This window comes from Protopterus annectens, chromosome 12.part0 (genome assembly GCF_019279795.1).
Source record: "Protopterus annectens isolate FY-2018-M chromosome 12.part0, PAN1.0, whole genome shotgun sequence".
NCBI classification, from domain to species: domain Eukaryota; kingdom Metazoa; phylum Chordata; order Ceratodontiformes; family Protopteridae; genus Protopterus; species Protopterus annectens.
In genome coordinates this window covers 87,508,537-87,529,504 of record NC_056746.1, presented here as the reverse complement: position 1 = coordinate 87,529,504, position 20,968 = coordinate 87,508,537, and the positions used below count along the sequence as shown (strand labels likewise).

The following is a 20,968-nucleotide window of genomic DNA, read 5'->3' as shown; positions in this document are numbered from 1 at the left end:
ATCCTTGGGAGCCTGAAGTAAGTTTGCAGCATGTCAGAGACTACATCAACTTTTTCTTCGGTAGAGAGCACCCAACACCACACCAGTGGGTCTGGGATATAAATTAAAGAAAAAGTGCCCTTGAGGACTCAGAGGGACAAACAGAATAACAGACTATATAAACTATGTCAGCCCGCACAAACGTCTTTTCAGAGATGTGATAACAGTACAATCAATACCAAAAAAAATTAAAGAAAAAGAAGTTTCATGGTAATACAGTGACGTGTATCCCTAAACAATCTGCATAATGGTATTACAGCCTGGCTGCAAACAGCAACTGAATCGGATTTTTATTTTCCATTTGATATAACAGATTCTGATTTTTATTTTCTATTTGATATAACAGATGTCTGCCTTTTCTAGTATCTGCCATGTTCAACTGATAATAATATTTTTCCAAGGAGCCTTCGGCTGTGCTGAGATTATGCAGAAAGAGAAGTGACTTTCTGCCCTGTTCCCAACGCTATCAGCTCCTACTGGGCAATAAAACTCTTTCTCAAATAACTGCAGAATCAAGAAATGGACACTATATCCTCTAGCCTGGGTGTGGACAAGCAATCCATGTAATTCTTTACTTTCCGTATTACAACCAACCCTAAGTTACCACACCCACATTTATCCAGTAAACAGCTAAAAATATAAAGCATCCCACTATACCTTCTCTACTAGTTCTGAGCAACAAGCTGTCAAAAATGCATTTGAACAGGAATGTTCAGCAGCAAGCTGACTTAATGGCAAGATCTTTGACTGACAGCTCCAGGGTTTGGAGTTCAATCCTGACGTCGTATCTCTGTTCATATAGAGTTTTGTATATTTTCTTCATGTCTGTGTAGATTACATTGGGTACTCAGATCTCTTCTCACCTCATAAAAAGCATGCTGGTTGACTAAATATTTAATTGTCCATATTTAAGTTGTATTTGCCTTTGCTCTTATGGCTGGGGTCATGGCTGAAAAAGGTTAATGAAGGACCAGTTCTCTGATCTAGTTAAAAAATATGATTAATGTGCAATATCTCCCAGTGACTACATCTGAATACAAAAATAAAAGCACAGCAAAGAGGAGCATTATTTTGTACAAAGAAATGCCTGTTAAAAAAGCCAAAAATATAGTAAAATTCCTTCTTAAAAGGAGCAAGCCAGACACTTAAGAAAATGATAGTTCTGTAAAAAAAAAAAAACAAATATCTAAATGGCAGAGATAAAGACATTATAGGACATTTCCCCCATACGTACCACAAGTCAGCCCTACAGTTCTGGTAGTGTACCTATTGTCTTAGTAAACTTTCGGAAACACTTTCCCTCTGTCCTGTACACAAATCCCCCCCACACACACAAATCTGTCTCTCCTCATTCTACAGTAAGACCATTACAATAAATTAAATCCAAGGTCTCATACGTATTTAATTATTTATTTTGCTAGCTTTGTGGGTGAATTGTTCTACTGATCCTTTTCAGTCATGACTAGGGTACAGATACACACAGTAAATAGTGAATGCATTGCAAGTAACAGGAAGCATAACATATCCAGAGCAAATGTACAGTTTCATAAAATAACATTTGCTCACTGACCAGATAGAAATCACTTCTAAGACTATAAAGTACTAGTCATACACCAGTCTCTTGAAAGCAGGTACACTCAACTTCTTTTTGCAGATATGGTTTGCTTTTTTGAATTCTAAGAATGACTTGATATTTTTTCACATAAGTGGGTGGTGGTTCCAGGTGGCTGGTCCTATTTTTGAGAAGGATTTTTCACCAATTAGTGTCTTGAAGAGAGATCTCATTAATGGGATAGTGTCTTCTTGAGTTATGTCTAACAGAGTAGTTTGGCTCTATAATGGGTACTTTTAGCTTGAAAGGTGGGTAGAATCCTGAGTTTAGAATTCTGAAAAGTAGAGAACAAATAAAGAGAGTGGCATGGCTATGAATAAGGTAGCCATTTAAATTTTTGTAGAACAAGCCAGTGGTGTGTGGCTTGGTCTGCTAGGAGTGCAAACCTGCCTATTTTAATTTCAAGTGTCTAGAAATTAAAGATCTAGGACAGTCTCCAATACCCTTCTTTCCTACAACCAGTAACATCCTGGAGTAAAACCCTGAACCTCTTTCAGTCTTTGGAACCAGATGAATGTCACCTCTGGTACAGCAGACCCTGCAACGCCCCCTGGAAAACGATGAAGCTGTTCTGCAGATGGTTAAGAGACCGTGGAAAAGAGGGAAGGATTTTTCCAGTCCATAAAATAACCCTGTCTGATGGATTTTTTGCTAAACTGGGAGAGACAGAGAAAGCCCAAGGAACAAGGGAACCTCGCCAATAGGAAGAGAAAGTAGAAAATCAAATGCCTGCAGACTTACCAGGAAAGCATGGCATCTGGGGCCTAGGCATTTGACTAGACTTGTCACAAAAAATGCGTCTAGGAGCCTTAAGGAACTTTTTCCAGGATAGTTCCTCTGAAACTTGGGAATGGGAGAAAAAAAATGTGCTTCAAATGTTTCATGGCCTTATCCTGATCCTGCAAAGCCTTAAAGACCTCTACCACTGCAGTGCCAAACAAATTTTGGTTATCCAGAGGAGCATCCAGAAGTTTCATGTTAATGTCATCTAATAACGCTTGAAGGCAGAGCTAGAAATATCACCTCATCAAAGAGCCTGAGGCAGCAGCCCTAGAAGGGGCATCAACCACATCTTAGCCGCAATTAGAGTGAGTGGCAACTTAAGAAGTGGAACCCAGCAATGACAGAGCTGTGGTCTTATCCTCTGAGTCAGGCATATCAGATTTAATCTTCATCTTGTCAATCTGGTAAAGAAGAGAGATATTTTATCTTGTCATGTGGGTCTGGTAATTTATAGCCCTAAATTCTAAGTAGCAGAAGTCCAAACTTTCTTACCAATCCTTGCCGTAGCTCTACTGTTCTTGTCTGAGGGAAGGAGCTTAGAAGAGGGCAAAGTCTAGAGGGCTTATACATACACACACAAATCACTGCTGGATCAGAAGACATTTATATAACAAGTTGCAGGCATCCGGCACCTTATCGAACCTGTCAGGCTTCTCAGGAGCTGGAGGGTGGGAGTTTGGGGCCAAAGAAACAGCAGCAAAAGTGCTCAATAAAGCAGCAACACAGGAGGGACAGCACAAGGTTTAGGAGAAGCCATTTGCAACTACTCCCAATACCTCATCTGGACGTCCCATACCGGAAAGCAAACCCATCTTAAGCAGGACTGTCCCCCCAAAGGAAAGTTCCTTAAAAGGAGGATAATGACAAACAGATTTCTCCTCTTCTGACCCAAAGTCTAAAGGGAAAGGCAACTGACCCATAGTCTAAAGGGAAGGCAACTGACCCACAGTCTAAAGGGAAGGCAACTAAAATGAGTAGGCCAAGGAGTCAATATCAGAGTCAGAGTCAGAATCTTTGTCCAAGGACTCAGGTTCCATTGCCCTTTTAGGAGTAAAGGACCAAGGAGGTGCAGGAACAGAAACACCCTGAGGAGGCTTTAAAGCCATCAAGGCATTGAACAAGCCTTGTGTGATGTCCTGCCATTCCCTTTGTGGATCTCTGGTAGCTGGCTCCATATGTGATGTCCTGCCATTTCCTTTGTGGATCTCCGGTAGCTGGCTCCATATGTGATGTCCTGCCATTCCCTTTGCGGATCTCTGGTAGCTGGCTCCATATGTGATGTCCTGCCATTCCCTTTGTGGATCTCTGGTAGCTGGCTCCATATGTGATGTCCTGCCATTCCCTTTGTGGATCTCCGGTAGCTGGCTCCATATGTGATGTCCTGCCATTCCCTTTGCGGATCTCTGGTAGCTGGCTCCATATGTGATGTCCTGCCATTCCCTTTGCGGATCTCTGGTAGCTGGCTCCATATGTGATGTCCTGCCATTCCCTTTGTGGATCTCCGGTAGCTGGCTCCATATGTGATGTCCTGCCATTCCCTTTGTGGATCTCCGGTAGCTGGCTCCATATGTGATGTCCTGCCATTCCCTTTGTGGATCTCCGGTAGCTGGCTCCATATGTGATGTCCTGCCATTCCCTTTGTGGATCTCTGGTAGCTGGCTCCATATGTGATGTCCTGCCATTCCCTTTGTGGATCTCCGGTAGCTGGCTCCATATGTGATGTCCTGCCATTCCCTTTGTGGATCTCTGGTAGCTGGCTCCATACGTGATGTCTTGCCATTCCCTTTGTGGATCTCTGGTAGCTGGCTCCATATGTGATGTCCTGCCATTCCCTTTGTGGATCTCCGGTAGCTGGCTCCATATGTGATGTCCTGCCATTCCCTTTGTGGATCTCTGGTAGCTGGCTCCATATGTGATGTCCTGCCATTCCCTTTGTGGATCTCTGGTAGCTGGCTCCATATGTGATGTCCTGCCATTCCCTTTGTGGATCTCTGGTAGCTGGCTCCATATGTGATGTCCTGCCATTCCCTTTGTGGATCTCCGGTAGCTGGCTCCATATGTGATGTCCTGCCATTCCCTTTGTGGATCTCTGGTAGCTGGCTCCATATGTGATGTCCTGCCATTCCCTTTGTGGATCTCTGGTAGCTGGCTCCATATGTGAAGTCTTCTCCCTTTTCTTTAAAGGGACATCTGCTTTGAGCAAGTGTGATGGCTTGGACCTCTGCCTGGATTTGATCAAGGTACCTGGCACCTCTTCCCTAACAAGGATCTGAGGAATCCCTTTAGGCCCTTCAGAGATTATCAGATGTGGTTCCCCCTCACCGTCTGCGGCAGACATTTACAATGTCTCTAAGGATGAGTCAGAAGATACAATAAGGCTGTGGCAGAGGAAACCGACAGCAGTACTGAATGGTCCTCCAGACTGTCATCCCCATCAAGAGAGACATCCCCTGGAGGCTGGACAGCAGCAGGCTGATGCCTAAATTTCTTGGCCTTCTTCTTAAACAGCAGCTGTACCTTGGGGTGCGTGGATTCTGCCATGGTACTCTGGGCCATCACCTTGAGATGCTGGTTCTGAAGATATATGAAAAGAGAATAAAGATGGCTGTGCAAACGCCTGACAGATGGAACACAGAGTGCAGTCGTGAGAAGCACCTAAACAAAAAAGACATCTATTGTGACCGTCTTCACGGGGAATATGCCCTTTATTACATGGCAAGTAACTCACTATAAAATTAAATAAAAACAAAAAGGAACCCCAATGGTGTATTTATCTGAATGCATAGGCTTGGTATAATGAGCGCAGGAAAAGCACTTAGACCAACTTTCAGGAATGGTGTTCGACTAGCAGCAATGGAGTTCTGGGTTGGGAGTGCATGTAAATCACATTTATGCACTATGCTTGTGCAGAGAGCATACATCCTAGGTAATAAAGGCTTTGGTGTACTGGCCAGACTTTGGGCTCTACTGCAACAGTTATATGGAAGGACGTCAATAATTGCACTCCAAAGAAGTATGAGACTATACTAACCAATGTCGGGGTACATACCAAAGTCCAAAGCTGCAGTGCTTTGGATTATTCCCCCTGTCTGAGGTATAGTAACCTGAGAGTTAATACATTTAATGGGGGGGGGGGGTGGATGCCCAGTAAAAAGGCTTTAATTGTGCTACAACAGCTTTCTGTATTCACTATTCTGTAGCCAAACTGCACAATATTTTTGAAGCGTTTAGGATTACACTATCAGATCTTCAGTTTGTGACAAGAAGCCAGTCATATAAGCATTTCTACACCAATAAAAGATCCGGATTCAAGAATACACACAAAAAAAAAAAAAAACAGAAGATGACAGATGAGATTACCAAATGACTACAAGGCCTGCCATAATGCTTCAGCTCCCTACTGTAATTCTGTGACCCAAGTCCTAGCATTAGGGGGAAAAAAAAAAGCAGGAAATCCAAAGGAAAGCACTGAATGTCAATAATGACTGCTCTCTTTTAAAGTTATTTTTTTTATTTAGCTTTATATTTTGCACAGAGCAAGCAACCCTGCACACACTCACTCCTAATATATGCTAAATGTGAGATCACCATTCCTCAGAAAAAAAAGAAACATTCCTTGCTGGGGGTTGGTATAACTGTGGTTACCTCTCAGACAAGAGGTTCAAGGTGTGATTCTCACCAAGGGGAAATTGGCTTGGCTTAAAATGGCCCACAAGGGTAGTTAGCCTAGTCCTCATCTATAAACTCAGAAGGCAGAGTGATCTCAGTCTTAGAATAGGCATGTCACCATTTTCACACATATGGTCTCACTATTCCAGGACTTGCACTTAGCAAGTCTCAGAATTTAAAATGGTTACCTAATGCTTCCTTCTCCGTGACAAAGACGATAGGTTCTAACGCTCGTTGCATATATGACATGAGTTCTGAAGCAAATCTGAAATACAAGGGGCCTTCTAGAAGAGAAAGGTTGGTATCACGTAAGGTAATATTTTCCTACAAAGAAAAAAATGACTGAAGTCCCTGCAGGGATACTTTTCATATGTACAGTCACAGACAAAACATAATTTTACAGATGTGGACATGGAGGTTGTGACTGAATATATAAATCATCAGTCAGGAATCTGCAAGGGAGACACAGCTGTCTTAGACGCCTTGAGTGCCTATAAAGAAAGGGAACTTGAATGGCCGCAAGATCGATAATTTCATTCAGCAACCTACACAGAATAGTCACAGCATGCTCAAACTTTCAAGTTATCCTTTACACATCGTTTCCCTTTCCTAAATTCATCATGTGTTTTATCATAGCCAGATCTCACCACAAAGAAAGTATTTGTAAGACCAAGATAGATAAACATATATTTTGGTACATGACAGAGAAGAGCTGTTCGGTTAAGAATAAAGGCCAGGGAGTGAATAACAGAATGGACACAAAGCATAAGAAAGTTGAAAATGCAGGCTGCTTGCCAAGTATTGACACAAGGTCTCTATAATGTTACAGCAACGCACAAAGCCCAGCATTTTGCAGCTACCAGATGTCTATTAATTTCTGAGCTGTAGTATCATCATATAATATGAAAAATGAAATACAGTTAATTTGTAGCTTGGCTAGGAAATGCCTAACTGCCTGCATCACTCATGACCTGACACGGATAAAATTATTTTTTAACAACTTTTGAAATAAAACAAAAATGGAGTCATTTCCCATCAAAATACCTTCGCAAAATAATAGCCTGCTCAGATGGCAAGAATAATGCAGCACTCTATCTCAGCACAAACACTGCAGTTTGTTGCCTTATTACAATTGCTCTTTATAAACAGAAGCAATAAAATTGTTATAATGTAAGTAGAAGACCTGCTTATCTGCTACTTCCGGGAGTTAGTTATTCCTCTAGTAAGGACAACCTTCATAAGTCATGGGTCTTTTATAGCTGTAAAATAAAACAGTAATTAACACCCACTCAGACCGACACTGACTATTTATTTTGTTATAACTGTGTGGTTTCCATATTATCACTGCCCACCCTGCCGTTAATGGAAATGTTAATAACCATCGCCAGGTTGTTGTGACAGATGCTCCGTCTCATTATCAGAAATTCTTATTTACCGCTCCATTAAATGACAGAAATGCACAAAAAAAAGAAGAGAGAGAAAAAAAAAAACAATTCAGTCTAATCAATCCTAACTAGAAGCATTTCAATAGGCTACATTAATAACCCCCAAACATAAATAAAGTTAATGTTTTTTGCACATTTGCTAGCGGGCAGTGCCATCATGGGATTGCTGCTCTGTAATTAAAATGTAGCTCTTTGCCAAGCAGATTTCGTAGAGAATTCAGTTAATTTTCTTATGGTTTTACAAATGATTTCTTAGGCAATCCATGCAATGATTTCTTCCCTTATAATAATACAAAATTCAACTGTGTTGATCTATATTGATGAAACAGCACAAAAGGACTACAAGTTATTATTGTGGCTGAAACAGACCACAATACAAGTAAGAAGTCTTTTGCCTCAGCATTCTAGATGCCAAGTGTTTTTAAGAACTTGTTTTATACACCAGCTAGACTTAAAATGACAAAAAAAAAACAGAAATAATGTCAATTTAACAACACCATACTCAACTCTCTTCACTGTTATCCACCTGGCAGCCTGGCAGGAATAGTAAAACAGAAAATAAATGAAAATGTACCACCCACCTTTCTCAGTCTTTGATAATCACACTTTGCATGTCCTGTGAGATTGTTATGACAAAACTCACTTCATTTGTTTCTGACAAAAGCTGAGATGTGTGCACACTGCTTGCGAAAGGGACAAGCATCAAAACTGTCAGCCTCAAGGCCTATTTCGTGCCTGATTCGATAAGAAATGCAGGAAAGCTAACATTGCAAACATTTCCCTTTTTTGCAAAATGATGGGTGTTGCATTTGAGTGAATGTGCTACACATTACCAGCTTCTGTCCCTTTGCTATTACTTCTGCATTAAATTATCTAATTTCACAATGGAAATATGTTTTAATTCCACTACAACTAACTCTCTTCTAACTTCCAGTTCTTAATTTTCATCCCTACTCAGTTGTATATGCAGCTATTTTGCTGTATTATCACTGGGCACATGCAGGATCAAAATACAGGGTGTTTCAGCTTTTGTACAACTCTTTTCTCATTTAGGAATGCCAGTGGCAATTCACTTGTCAAAGCATGCTGTCCATTTTTAATTATTTTTATCATGCAAAATGTGTTGTGGTAGAACTGCAAGCAAATTTTTCTTATTGTTTCTTTATGGGGATCACATAAAAAGTCAATACAAAAAAAGTTGACCAAAAAATATCAACAGCAGTATTTGAATGCACTGAGACAAAATCTTAAAAGTAAGCAAATAAAAAAAAGAAACTTTTTTTTTTCCATTTAGACTGCTTGGACTTTTTGATGATGTATTTCTGCAAGATCACTAGAATATGCATGGGCTGGGGAATATGAGCCTTTAGTTGGTATTGTGGGATCTTGAAGTTGGTATTTTAATTAGCAGGGGCTAAGGTGGGGTTGCACCCCCTCCCCGTAAAACGTTATTGCTTGTTTGCTTTCTATTTGAGTTTGTTTAGACCGTGGAAATAATTTTGGCAACATTTTTTTTTCAACTATTTTAAGTCAACATTTTTCTGTTTAGATATTTTTAAGTACACCTATACAAACACACAGAAAGACACACACAGTGTGTAAATGCTAAAAGCTGGAACAACCCTGACAAAATATGTGTGTGAGCTAAGGATGTTAGAAACTTGCCACAGAACACAAATGTAAAAATAACAGGATCAGAGTTGATAATCTGAGCTACTACTCCCACAGATATACACCAAATATTTATCATTCCAGTACTATTTTAACCTCCTCCCCCAGAGATGGGGGGACAAGTAAAATGAAGAATGCATTTTAATCCAAATGTCAGCCTTCTATTACAGACTAGATACACATGAAGCTTGGCACATCCTCAGCCAAAGTTGAGGAGTAAGAAAAAGGTTGTGCTTCTGTAGCTGTAGCAAAAAGCTTGTACTACATTGTTACTACAGTTATAAACACACACAGACACAATGCAAACATATTTATTTATGCAGTGGTGATATCAACTGCAGCTGCTTAAATGAAAGGTATGACATGCTAGATGCTCGATCCTAAGTGGCAACCTCTTCATCTCCTCTAAATGGATACACCTGCGGCAAACGCTCCCTTCACTCCAGTCTAGTTATGGTACTGAACTTGAAGTTATTAGTAAGCAAGCTCTAAAGGTGTAACAGGTCTATGTGAAGGCTGCCTTGGAAAAAAAGGCATCATTCAGCACTGTACTAAACATTTCTAACTGCCCTACATAGGGAGAAATAAAACGTGTCAAAATTGGCAATGCAGTGATCTGTAAGAAAAGCTATGGCAGTGTTCTTAGATTAGTACTAGGCTAACTGTCCTTGCGAGCCATTTTAAGCCTAGCCAATTATCCCTTGTGAGACTCAAACCCTGTACCTTGTGTTTGTAAGGCAAACACCTTAACCATTAGGCCACCCTCCCAACAAGGTGTTTGAATATAGGCTTGCAGTACGTATTAGGGACAACAACATCAATACATTTTATAAACACGTTAGGTGTCCCACCACAGAGACAATCATATTTCACTTAAGAATGGGAACTAGTGTTATTACTGACAGCAACAAGATAGCAGAACTGTTTTTCAAGGCATTCATTAGTAAGAGTCAAACTTTTGGAGGGATGGCTTCATGGGAACTGAAAGCTTAGAACAATCTGCCGAAACTAAAAATGGTCTGATCCCCACCAGTTGACGTTTACCAAAGAGGGGAAAGAATAGGCCAATTGGCCTCTCCAGGAAGAAAAATATGGATAATAAGAGTTTTTTCTATGCCCAAGGTGCCTGGCCCTCTCCTCCGATGGAATGAATAGCCCCTTATTTGGTGCAGGCAGGCAGATCTTCTGGACAGTTGCAGCAGGAGAACACATTGGTAGGGGGGGAAATTTTCAGTAATGCAGTTGAATGTATCGATGCCCAGATATCTGGGAATGTTATATCACTGAACCTAGCTAAAGGATTTTATTAAATTTCTCATACTAAAATATTGTACACTCTGCCCAAGCTAAATGCAATCACATAACTATCAGATGGATAAGAGACTGGCTCAGTAACTGCACATCCAGTTTGTCAGAAGTAGCACACTACTTTGATACATAACTTGGTCTGCTACAGGGTACCCTCAGGGGTCAGTAATGGGACCCTTCTTATTCAATATTTTTATGTCTGCGTTTCCTATTATGCAGAATAATTAGTTCAGTAAATTTGCTGAGGACTCAAAGGTAGTAGACATAACAGAAATTGAACTGCATAATTCATGTACAAGTTAATGTTAAAAAAGTGTTCTATACTGTACTTACATAATGACAGCAAAGCATATCCATATTTAACAGCTGGCTGTTTGTACTTCAGAGACCCAGATGTTCTTAATGAGAAGTCCAGTATCAATTCACAAGCTACTGTGGCAAAGTGTCACTGTACTATAAAACAAATACTGTGTATACCAACATTAAGGCACCCTAAGGTATTGCCAGGTCAAATCCTATTTAAGATCCCAAATGGAACATTGTGCTACATTCTGTGCTTATATCGTGAGTGGCATACACAAGCTTGAGCAAATCTAATCATAATTATAATAATTTGGCAAAAAAAAAAATCCTATGAAAAGTCTATCCTACTCTCAGCATTTAACCTATTCAGAACTAGTCTGTATATCACAGGTAAACAGACGTTGTCTTGGACTTATTTATTTTTTTGACTAGGCATGACCTACTTTCTGTGGATGCCTGGGGAGAAAAGCTCTTCAGATAACAAATTTGTATAATTAAGATGAACTGACAAAGACTAGTGTGATGAATATATAGTAATATTTTACAATTGGTAGAGGAATACATTTAAATGGGAATACAGTTAAGGTAAATATCCTGCACATGAGATATTAACATAACAATTGTTCATTAAGAACACTGTTCTAGCTAGTATAATAGTAAATATATCAGCAGGTTAGCTGCCCAGGAAAAGCAATGCTTTACATTGCTCTAGCTAGTTTCGTTTTTCTAATTAATATCAGGCAGTATGAATAGTACAGTCACTTTTAATAGAAAACAGAGCAAATCGATATACAAGGTGTTGACAACTTAACCTAGAGTGTGATGTTATTTCAAAGAGTGCACCCTTAGTTTAAATAAGCTGCTGTCAGTTTAGAGGAAATGGCTATAGTTGGGAGAGATAGGACAGGAGAAAGGGAATAAAAGTTAAGAGCTGAAGAGAGGAAAAACAGGATGGGTTTATCCTGGGGTTGTGCACGACCATAGCCATGTGTCTTTTAGTTGAAATTTGAATTGTGCTTTATTCTCTCTTGTTTTAGTTGAACTGTAGTGAAATTCCAGATTTTTGAGATACGAGTAATAGAATTCAGCAGCATTCTTGTCAGGCTTAGTTATAGTTAAAATGTTCTGCTGGATTACAAATCCCTATTATGGAGTACAGCTGAAGGGTATTTTGTATGACAGGACATTAATCTGGGGAGTGGCTAAGGTCATAAGGTCATGGACAGCAAGTGGTTGGTGTAGAATAGATAGTTTGGGAGCTCTAGTTAGTTTAGTGTTAGTATTGGGAGAAAGTGGTGTGTTTTATAGGGGGTGCTGGTGGCAAATTTGGCCACTTTGTAATAGCAGGTATATAGTTTTGATTTAAATGTGGCATTCAGATTTGCTAGAATTGGTGAAGTGCAGAAAAGAGAAAGAAGCAGGTAGGTAGAAGCCAGAGCACTTCTGACAGTATTGGTGAGATAATGTTTATTTCTATATAGAGTCAATCTTCTGTGTTTTTTTTTTTAAATGGCAAGGAGGATATGGTAGTCTATCAATTATTAACCCAAGGAGTTTCATTTGGGATACTATATCCATTTTGCATTTGAGGAGGTTATTGCGAATGCAGTTTTATCATTTTATACTGTTTGGGTCGGAATAACATTAGTTTTGTTTTTGGGGGAATTAACTTGTAGGTGGGTATTTCTTAGTCAGGATTCAGTAGATGAGGAAGCTTCTTGTGTTATTTGTTGCAGTTTTTGTACGGTTGGGGCAGAGAAGATTAAGGTGAATCGGTGGACAGGTTGGGAGGCAGAGTAGATGTTACTGATGAAGATGTTGAATAAGGTAATGCCAAGGATCGAACCTTGTCAGACATCAACAGAAATAGGTTAAATTTAGAAGTCTTGTTGCTATTATCTTTCTGTCTGTGGGATAGATAACATGAATCACATGAGAGAAGAATGGGCAGGACCAAGAAAGGAGAATTCAGTGAGGAGTTTTTGATGAAATACAACTCTGAAAGCTTTACAGAGATCTAGAAAAAGGGAGAAGTCTAGGTTACCTTTATTCCTATTTTGGTTGTTGATGCTGATCAAATTTAGGAGGGCAGTTACAGTGCTATGGTTTGGTTGTAAAGCATGTTGAGTTTTTGAGAGGAGAATTTTGTTATTGAGATTTTTTGCGAGTTATGTTTCAACAAATTTTTCAAGGATTTTATATAAGGGAGACAAAATAGCAAGGGGTCTGCAGTTAGTGAATTCCACTGCGGCAGGACTTTCTCCAGATGAGTGGAACATAGTTTTCAGTAACAGCGCAGTTAATGAGGATGGAGACGGGGTAGACAAGTGCATCTGCTGTGATATTTTAAGCGTTCTGTGGTAATTTGTCAGCGGCCATTCTGGAGGGTTTTAGTAGATATTTTCAAATGGTGATGGCAGGAATGGAGTGAAACTTTTAAATTTCGACATTGGTTTTGTTGAGGTTTGAGTATGAGAGCAGCTGAGGTGGGCTTGTATTTTCAGATGTGGTAGGACTGACTGGATGAAATACTAATTAAACTAACAGGTTATGAATTGTTTTATTATTAGCTTTGTGGGAGAGTGTGTAAGTTTTATCTGCTGTCAGGCTATGAATTTCGTTTTACTACTAGCAGTGTGGAAGTCTTTCCTGGCTAGCAGGCTATGAATTCCATTTTATTGCTAGTGGTATGGGAGTATGTGCAAGTTTTACCCGTTTTTGTAGCTTCTTTATTACTGACTAGAATAGTTTAGGGTTTTGTGCAATTTTGTGCAAGACATTGTTGTAAAAGTATTGCTTACCTAGCTGAGCAAGTTTTTTGGTTTGATTCCTCAGTGTCTAAAATTTTTGAAGCTCGTCTGGATTTTGTTTTTATGCCATTCTTTTTAGGGTTTCTCTCTCTGTAGCATCAGCTGTTTAGTATGTTTTGATAACGATGGGGCAGTGTTTAAGTATTTCTAGAAAGATTGTGTTAAAATGTGACATGGCATAATCTAGTAAAGGGTTTTTAGTATGCCCCAACTGTATGAAATAAGGAGTGAAAGGTTTCAGAGTTAAATTTTGAGGTATTGAGTCTCATTGTTAATGACTTGTGCTTGAATGTGGCTGTACACTCTCAAGAAGTCTGTTCACTACTCAGACGAAAGCACTAATTATTTGGATTAAACTACTAAGTTTTATCATCTTTTTTTTTTTTTTTTATTCCTGCTGGTTTTTCTTGCTATCTGTTGAATTGGAATTTTCTTGTTGCTGTGTTGTGGGTTCCTGGTTTTATATTTAGATAGCAGAGATGGAAAGTACAGAGTCGATAATGTCATCTTCATCTACCTTCATAAACAACTGTGCATAATGTAGACAAATCGCTACTGAATATTTTTTCCATACATGTGCCTACTGACTTGGGATATCATATGACACAGATAACTCTGACATTCTGTCCGTCAATTAGTCTGTTATGATGCTTTAAGGAACTTAAATGGCATGTTCTGAAAAATAAAATCTAAAGAAGGTGGAGGACAGAAAAAAAACGATACTCCTGAAAAACGGAGAAAACAAATGCATCTGAAATAATGAAATAATAATTAATATTTTCCATTCCTTCAGTATCATCATCACAACTTTTCATAAGACTTCTACATCAGAAAAATTGCCTCCTGAAAAAGTGTTCAGAAGAAACAGCAAGGCTGGTAGATGGCGGAAGGAAATAGTGTCAAATGCAAGTCAGTCAAAACCTTTCACAAGAACATCACAACTTTAAGAGATGAAGTGCCATTCGCAAATAGCCTCACTGGTTATGCAATCAAATTTCCCAAAGCTTGTTCCTTTCTAGAACACCCGATTATTATGGGCTAGCAGAGAATACTGAAGAGAACTTCAATGAATATCGTGCTTTTTATTAGTGTGCATTTTTGATTTAAAGCTACTGTAGCTGATGTGGTGTTTGACAAATGATAAAAATGATTTCTGAGTAAATCTACACTTAAAATAGCATTTTGACCATCATAACACCTGACCCTAACCACAATGCACTGCACTGACAAAGCATAGCAAACATGTTGATATGAATTTGCCCTTTTAAATCTGATTGGCTAATACTATGGATCTTTTTGGGGGTACCACTTAAAATATTTAATAGGGCAAATTCATATAATTCTAAGCATACTCTGCCATTTAATGTGTTGAGGTTAGGGTTACGGACGTATGATGGCATTGCTCATCAGTTCTAAATTCAGGTTTACTAGCAAATTAACTGAGAAGTCAGTTCTACCACTTCAGGAGCACTACGACGGGTATTGTGTTCTTTTTTCCTAAATAAAATAAATCCAGAAGATTAGTGGTGCACTGTCTTCCTTTAAGGAATCTACACAATGATGAGATGATCCGACATCAGTGCGGCTTGTAGTTCACCTACGTGACCTTAGTTAACTAGCAATGGTTGAGTCAGCACTGAGACATAGAAGAATACAATGAGAAGGTTCAGGTATCAGCTCGTGTAGTGCAGTAGATAGCGGGGGAAGAGTGAGAATAAGCAGACATCACTCTGTCTATGCGGGGGGGGTGCAGAAACAATACTTGTGGGTCAGACTGCAGTCGTGTTCTATCTAATGGTGGGGAGTTATAGGGTCATGAGACTGGCAAGCAGATTGTCTCTCTGTAGATGGGCATAGTAGACATGCAGAAGTACAGACCTACAGGAGACCACCACCACTGCTAGGTAAAATGGGAGAGGTTAGGAAAACAAGAATCTTCTGACCGTTAGCAGGATGACCATTTCTGATCCTCAGCTTTAGTCTCTCATAATACATACCAGTGGAGGGATAACAAATGGGGATCAGAGGCTTGATCATGGCAATATCAGGGATCAACAAAGGCATTCCCAAAAAATCAAGCACCTAGTGGAGGTCAAGTGCAAAAAACGTCTTGCCCTCTTTGAATTTGTTTTCACTACTGCTTACCAGCAGTCACATCTATCAAAGAAAAGTAGAAATGTTCATGTATGATCCTCCAGAAGACGAAGAATTTCACATGGTGCAAATACTTTAATCTATGGTATTAAACAGTCGTAGTGGTGATTAACCATCTACCTCTCCACATACAAGATGTCAAAAACATGGGACTAATGAAGAAGACACAAAAAGGTGCAATTAATTGCTTAAGTAGCTGCATTATAATTCTAATCTTCCCAAATCCAAGCAACTAAAAAAGAGAACTAGTGGCTACCCGTGGCCTAATTTAAAGGAAATCTAAGATATTGCACAGTAAAGACACTGGGCTGACTCGGCCTTTCTGCTGTTTTTGCTTATGTAGCTTTTCTGTGTGATCTTTTGACTTGTTTTGGTTCTTATCTGTAATATTTTGCAGTCACTCTAATGTTATAGATATCCAGCAATTTTTGTAAGCTGAATGCTTTCAGACAATGGCCAAACTATCCACTTACGCTGTACAGATAAGCCCTTAAAAAGGGTGATGCATACAATATTTATAGCTAGCATGGTTTGGCTTTAATGGCCTGAATGCATTAATAAAGACTTAAGAAAAAAGTCAGTGAGAATTTACAAGCCATGGACCTCTAAACACTTGCATGTCCTTAAGGGTTCATAAGGATGTAGTCTATTGGCCTCCTTCAAAGGAGGTTTAAGGTATTACATAATGAAAACTCTGGTTTGTCTGAGTCTTTCTGCTATTTTTGCCTAGTTGGCTGTTTCATTTTTGCCAGTTGTTTTTGTTACAATTAAGCATACGTCAATACTAAAGAAACATCAGGCAACATTTTTAGTTTTAAGTTAATAGTAGGTATGTATATAAACAATGCCCCTGATTTTGGATGTGAGTCTAGAGTTTTTAAGGTACGAAAGCCATCAGAATTCCCCTTGCATTTTTCCTATCATTTTGAGTATCATACGCTTCTTTTAAAGATAGATAAGCATCTGAAATTAGTGAACAGAACACAAGGTCCTCTTTCCAACACCACCATAACAGTTCAGCCCCTTCTCTAAAAATTATCCCGTCATATTAGTCCAGTAAGTTTTTAACATGAGGATTATAAATTATAAATCTTATTTAACTTAACATATTTGCATTGCATCTGTTAGTTTAAATCATAAAAACTAAAACGTCTCAGAAGTGTTTGCCTCCATAGTTATCTTACTTCACAAGTAACACATTTCATTACCGTACAACTGCCTATTCTAGTGGCAGCTCATTATTTAATATTTATAGTTAATTTAGCTTACGCCAAACTGTTTTAAAAATAAATGCTCAACAGGTCTCAGTAGTGTTACATTTCTTTTGAATTTAAATTAGTTACACATTGCCTGTCAAATCACTGCTTGTTGAGTGCTGCCAGATGTCCCTACTTTTCCATTTTCCTGAAGCTGCAGACTGATTCTGCAGGGTATTCAATTATATCACCATTATATCATTCTGAGATCTGCACATATACGCTATTTAAGTCCGGTGTTCTCCGTTTTCGTCACTTATGGAAAGCTACATAATGTTAGCCATAAAGTTTGTACATGATTTGCTCTCTTTCTCTCTGTGCCCCTAACTGTTCTAGCGAGCTACAGGGTAGGGTCCTTATAACAAGGAGACTAGAAAGCCCCCTAGGGCTGCTGTTTGTTTCTTTTGCAATTTAAAAAGCTTCTGTCCCGTCTCCTTTACAGTGTCCACATCACCCAAGATAATGCACTCCTATACTAATTTAATCTGTGCTTCAGGTGTCTCAAGAAAAGACAGCCCCTTCCCTAAAGATCATGGACAATGAGTTTTTGGACATACCTGTTGTCTTTTTCTTTCTTCTAGGATGACAGGATGGTTTCCCCTCTCTACAAATCTAATTTACTGGACATTTTGTTTCTTCATTTTACTGCTATTTCCTGGTTGCAAAGGACGTAAGAGGGCAGTACTTCCGGTCTTTGCATCATCATCGTCACCTTGGTGATGTAACACTGGATCATTCCTGCATTAGTAGGCTCTCGCTCTCTCCTTTTTTTTTTTTTTTGTAATTAAGTAAATATCATGTTACCGCTGCATATGGGCTGAGAGCAGTATGTCCATTTATCAATTGGGCAGGTTTTACATTAGCACAAATTTTCCAGGCAAAATGAACTACAAACTACGAAACTCAAATAACTAGCTTTGGTGTCCAACTGTAATCCTCAGTGATTTACTAGAAAATCAAAAGTTTTATAATGGAATGACACGGTAATATGAGGCCAAATCAGGGGAGTTCTGCAAAAATCATAGACAGATGAAAGGTAAGATTATAGGTTCATAGGTAGGTACTAGGCTATTGGCCCTGGGGCCTATACAAGCCTAGCTAAAAAGGTACAAGGGCTTTCACCACCCAAGAAAATTATTTTCCTGTGCCCCTGTCGAGCAGAGCCACAAAAGTGATCCCCAGGGTGAATTTCCTATTTCCCATTCAATCATCAAGATTTTTCTTGAAGAGTGCTAATGAGGAGCTTTGTTTGATATATAGGTAGGTAGTTTGTTCCAGAGTATGGGAAGTCTCTGGGACAGGAATCTATCCCTCCAGCATGTTCTGTTTATTGTGGTGACAAGGTTTAGGTCCCTACAGTGTGTAGCTCGGAAGGATTGGGATTTCTTTAAGTGGAGCATGTCCAACAGCTCTGGGTTTGACATAACTTTGTATGTTAGGCAGAGTGCCTCTGAGCAGGTGATTTGTGACAGAGTAAAACTGGAGTTTTTTGAGACTGTCTGCATAGGGGATCTGTTTGAGGCTTGTAATCCTCTTTGTGAGGTATTTCTGTGGCCTTCCCAGTTCTTGTAGATGTTTTGTGAGGTACATACCAAAAGGGGCGTTGTACTCTATAATGGGTCTAATGAGTGACGAGTAGAGGGGAACAATGACCTCTTTTTTCCTGGATGAGAAACCTTTTGTGATGAAGTGTGCGCACAGAAGGATTTCCTGACTGCTGTGGTCATGCGATTATCAAAGGAGAGACTACTGTCCACCTGTGTCCCAAGGTCTCATCACATTTTTGGTGTTCAGTAGACCTTGGGAATATGTGATAGCTCATGGGTACAGAGTTTTAACCAAAGGGGATGACAATGCACTTTTTGGCATTGAGCTTGAGGCCATGGCTTTGACACCAGACATCTCTCTTAGTGAGGCCCTTTTGTAGGATGTCCACATTGTTAGGAGTTTCAATTATGGCTCCTAGTTTGCAGTCATCTGCGAACTTCATTAACCAAAGACCTTCTGTGTTAGCCTGTAGTTCGGAAAAGTAGATACCAAACAAGAGAGGACTCAACACTGAACCCTGTGGTACTCCACTTGTCACTGGTCTGAAGTCGGATTTGGAGTCTGCTACTTTCACAGTGTGGGTTCTGTCAGTGAGCCAGTTGGCAACCCATCTTGTGACATAGGCATTTATACCTAGTTTATCTATAATTCCAGAGTGGGGGATGGTGTCAAAAGCCTTGGCGAGATCTAGATAGGCTGTGTGAACCACCTTACCCTCATCTACGGCTTTGGTGACTGCTTCAAAGAAGTCAATCAGGTTTAGGAGACATGATCTGCCTTTTACAAACCCGAACTGGGTGGGGTCCAGAGTTTGGAGATTACCAATGTCTTTGTTTATAAGCTCCGCGATGACACATTTCATGGCCTTGCAGACCAGGCTCATTCCTGGAGTCAGTGATTGCTCCCCCTTTGTGGAGTGGGATAACCATTGCTGTGCACCATTCAGTGGGCACAAAGCCTAAGGTGAGGCTATGATTGAATATGATGCTTAGGTGGGGTGCCAGTTCATTCTGTAGTTCATGTAGAATGCAGCCTGGGATGTTGTCAGGTCCCATGGATGCTGTGTTCTTGGCTTTGGAGAGTGTTTTTTTTACCTGTGCAGCTGTGATTACAGGAACTTTGTATTCTTCTGGTATAGAGATGAGCCCTTTAGGGTGTGTGTGTGTGTGGGGGGTAAAGTTAGCACTTAACCTATCTGCCAGGATGTTGGCAATATCAGTTGGTTCTGTATATTTAGTGCCATTGAGCTGTAACTCAGAGCAGATCGAGTGTTGCCATTGAGATTCTTGACATAGCTATAAAATGCTTCGTGGCTGTCTTTAGAATCAGTGGCGATTTTGTTTTCATAACTAGCTTTGGAGGATTTTATGAGGGATCTCAGCTTCTTACTGAGGCTGACCAGGGAGTTCTTCAAGTCATGGGATTTTACTCTTTTTTGCAACAGTTTCTTTCTTCTGTTGTAGAGTTTGTTTATGGCAGGGGTCCACCAGATTGGCTTCCTTTTTTTGGAGGATAGCATCTTGGTTCTGTTAGGGATAGCATGATCCATGCACTTGTGTAAGTGCTTATAAAGTGCATTTGTGTAGGATTCAGCAGTCGTACCTCTATTGTCCATCTGCATGGGTGTCATGAAGTTTGCCACTTCTGTCTTAAGAAGTGTGAAGTTGGCTTTGGAAACATTTTTTACGGTGGTTTCCCTAATGGAGGGTGGGGCTGGGGTGTAGATGTCTAGGCTGATTAGCTTGTGGTCGGATCTGACCAACAAGGAATTGATTTCTGGTGTGGAACACCAGTCGCCCATGTTGGTAATGACTGGTCTAGGATATTGTTGCCCCTGGTGGGGGTGTGGATAAGTTGATCCAAGGCAACGGAATTTATGAATTCCAGAAAACGTTGAGCAAAAGAGTTGGTACATGAGTAGTTTTTTCAGTTAATGGTGGGGTAGTTGAAATTGCCCATTATTAGGATGTTGGGTTGTACCCTAATATTTTCCAGTGTATGAAGAAATGAGGAGTGGGAATCCTGGGGCATGGTGGGGGAGATCTGTAGCAAGTTACAATTTGGATTGCAGTCTTGCCCAGAGTTAGTTGCACTTGGATAATCTCGGATGCATTATGCTGAGCAACTAGCCTGGAGGTGTGGATATCCTTAATGAATATGGACACACCTCCGCCTTTAGTGTTTCGGTCCAGGTTAGGTGGCCGAATGGTGTGGTGTGAATTATAGCCTGGTAATGCAGGGGTGCTCTCTGGAGCCTTGAACCAGGTCTCTGTCACTGCACAGATGTCGATGTTCTCCATTTTAATGAGTGCCTCGAGTGAATGCATTTTGACGTTTAGACTTCTAGCACTGAGTAGCATTACCCTCAGA

At 39.9% G+C, this 20,968-nt stretch overlaps 1 protein-coding gene across 1 annotated transcript in view; it reads right to left on the bottom strand.

Annotated features, from left to right (window-relative positions):
- SDK1 (sidekick cell adhesion molecule 1) overlaps positions 1–20,968 on the bottom strand; it is a 2,805,673-nt gene that overhangs the window by 143,419 nt on the left and 2,641,286 nt on the right. The gene's annotated exons all lie outside the window — the stretch shown is intronic.